Source organism: Mandrillus leucophaeus, unplaced genomic scaffold, assembly GCF_000951045.1.
Source record: "Mandrillus leucophaeus isolate KB7577 unplaced genomic scaffold, Mleu.le_1.0 Scaffold36, whole genome shotgun sequence".
NCBI lineage: Eukaryota > Metazoa > Chordata > Mammalia > Primates > Cercopithecidae > Mandrillus > Mandrillus leucophaeus.
In genome coordinates, this window is record NW_012103809.1 from 6,186,345 (window position 1) to 6,189,432 (window position 3,088).

The 3,088-nt window shown below is 41.2% G+C and overlaps 1 long non-coding RNA gene across 1 annotated transcript; it reads right to left on the reverse strand.

Annotated features, from left to right (window-relative positions):
* Positions 1 to 210: 210 nt before the first annotated feature.
* On the reverse strand, positions 211 to 2,825 carry LOC105546466. The gene is made up of 2 exons (XR_001007101.1): positions 2,525 to 2,825; positions 211 to 933 (listed from the first exon to the last, which is right to left on the reverse strand). It is a non-coding gene; the product is annotated as an uncharacterized LOC105546466 (long non-coding RNA).
* Positions 2,826 to 3,088: the final 263 nt, after the last annotated feature.

Consider the following 3,088-nt stretch of genomic DNA (forward strand, 5'->3'; position numbering starts at 1 on the left):
AGTGGTTTTAACCAACAGAGAATGTCTCTGAGCCAGCTGGCTGCCAAGGAAAGTGTATATTACCTTACCCTTGAGCTCAGAGAACTTATATAAATGTAAAGAGAAGTCAGATCCTTCGAGAATTGGCATCATATCACTAGTTCGTGCAGGGGAAGTGGTTAAATACATCAATGTGAAAATACATTTTCACTTCTATGGCATGGAAGTTGAAAAAACTAGAATTTATTTTAGTTTATTTTATTGCTCTAAATCAATCAGGAATTACTAAACTCCCATGAGGAAACCAAATATGCAGGAAGTCAGCCATGTGACATGATTGTGACCACATTACAAGCTAGACAATGAGATAGGACAATAGAGAAGGAAAGTCACGTTGAAATTATATGGCTTCATGGCTGAACAATGCCATTTATATTTCTGCCCGTGAGCCATCAGTTCTATCCAATTATTTTCTATTTCTCCAGGTTCTTCAGAATATTTGTGTCTGATGTCAGTTGTTAGTTCAATTGCATTGTTAGAGTTAAATTACATTGCTTTGAAGCCATGAATGTGTGGATTAAAATGCAGACTCTGCTGCTTGCTGGCTGTGTGGCTTTATACAGCCTTTCTGAGCCCAGCTTTTTTAATGAAAACATCATACAATCTATATTAAACAGTTCGATGGGCCAGGCACGGTGGCTCACGCCTATAATCCCAGCACTTTGGGAGGCCAAGGCCAGCAGATCATGAGGTCAAGAGATTGAGACCAGTCTGGCCAACATGGTGAAACCTCGTCTCTACTAAAAAGACAAAAATGAACAGCGCATGGTGGTGGGCACCTGTAGTCCCAGCTACTCAGGACGCTGAGGCAGGAGAATCGCTTGAAGGCGGGAGGCAGAGGTTGCAGTAAGCCGAGATTGCCCCACTGCACTCCAGCCTGGCGACAGAGCGAGACTCTGTCAAAAAAAAAAAAAAAAAAAGTTAGATGACACCTGAAACACAGAGTAGTTTCATGGAAAGTGAAGACTTGAAAGCAGATCATCATTCTAAGATATGTCATGAGAAAACAACTCATCAAACATACTTTTGCTAATTATTTTAAGAGAAAGGATTAAACCGGGGTATATTTTGTTAATTACTATCCTAAAACTTTTAGTGTTTACCATGTGTTGACATAATAGGAGACATAATTTTTCCCAAAGGCGTCAAACTTGTCCTTGATACTCAAGTGAAGATACTGGTCAGATGTTACTGATTTTGATTTTAAATTCAGAAATAGAAATATGCGAGTCACTGTGGCTAACGCCTACAATCTCAGCACTTTAGGAGTCAAGGCGGGAAGATCACTTGACCTGGAAGATTGAGGCTGAAGTGAGCCATGATTGCACCACTACACTCCAGCCAAAGCTAGAAAGAGACCACATCTCCAAAAAGAGAGAGAGAGAGAAAAAGAAATAATTTAAAGTTTCAGAAAGACTTCTGAATCTTAAAAAATTAAACATAAGTCTCTATGAAAACATAAGCAATAGTCTCATACTATTGTATGAGTAGTCTCTTCTTTTCTTTCTCTCCCAAGGATATCCTTCTCAGCCTAAAACACTTTTGTTGACAGTTAGCCCAATATCCACCACATTTTACATCTGCTAAGAATATTAACTTACATTTTCAGTTCAACCAACATTCCAATAATATACAAGGCAGAAGAATCAGAATTGATTCAGCCAGTTGAAACTTTGTATACTGAGGCATTTGCAGTAAATCTAGTAAAAATCTTTGGATTTTCCAGAAACTTAAAGCAGTCTATTTGTGCGTGTCTCCCTGTTTTGTTTGTTTGTTTGTTTGTTTGTTTTGTTGTTGGTTTGTAGGTGGGGTCTCACTCTGTTGCCCAGGCTGGAGGGCAGTGGTGCAATCAGAGCTCACAGAAGCCTCTGCCTCCCAGGCTCAGGTGATCCTCTCACCTCAGCCTCCTGAGTAGCTGGGACTACATGTTTCATTCACTGTATCATCTCAAAGCTTAAATAAGAGCCTGTGGAGCCCCAGATGAAGTTGGAGTAGGAAGAGTGGTGTCAAACTTTTGAAGAGTAAGTTTTAAACCGAGCATTCCAAGAAATAACTGGTGTTTCCTCTTCCTCTTGCCGGCTGGAGAAACTGAAGGACGGAGCACTTAAAATTTCCCAGCCCCATTCAGTGGAAAAGGAAACATACTGTGGAAAGAATTGCTAGCAATTGTAGTCAGTGTCCATCTCTATGGATTTGGTGTGGAAATTTACATTACAATAAGTGAAAAACAACTGACGGTACCCTCAATACAATGGGCATCAATTATTCTGCTTCCTTTGGTGATTTAAAAACAAATCTGGATCTGGATCTGGATATATGTGCTTTAGAAACCGCCATTTGTCAACTTGGTTGTTGCTATATGGCATTTGTAGAGCTTGACTTGGGCTTGTCTTTAAAAAAAAAAAAAAAAAAAAAAGCTTCTTAAAACTGTATGCCTTTATCAGAAGTCGCCCCTCGGCTATTTACAAGTGCCATGGTTACAGACCTGCTAGACTGATGATATTCACATGCAGGAAACAATGCAAGGAAAACAGGATTTGCACGGCTCCGACTGCACTGGCCCAAGAATTCCAGGAAGTGATTGTACTTTATGAAACCGTCTGTGCTCCGCTAGATTGTCTATAGCTTTTAAGGTCAAGTCCTATCACGGCGAGTTTGCAATGCCCTTTGTAACAAGGCAGAGTGTTTATGAAGCTGAGTACATGCTGTATTGTTTATCAGCCCAGGCAGTTGAAAGGTGCGATATTCCAATCTCGTGGTTCAGGATGGCACTGGGAATCGATCACAGGCTTTTCTGACATAGGCTTGGGATTAGTTCAAAGAGTCCCTGGCAACAGTGACCACGCAACAGTCCAGCACATGGAGAAAGTCACGAAGCCCACAGTCCGTGACAAGAGAGATGGGTTCATGTGGGAGATCAATGTGGGGAGCACTGTAAGTTTATGTTTTAAGATCCCTGTGCTTCCTGCTGTGGCTGAGAGTCTCCTTGGAGAGGGAAAGGTGCTGCAGTACAGTAACTGCTGATTTCGAGAGTACGGAAAGGAGAGTG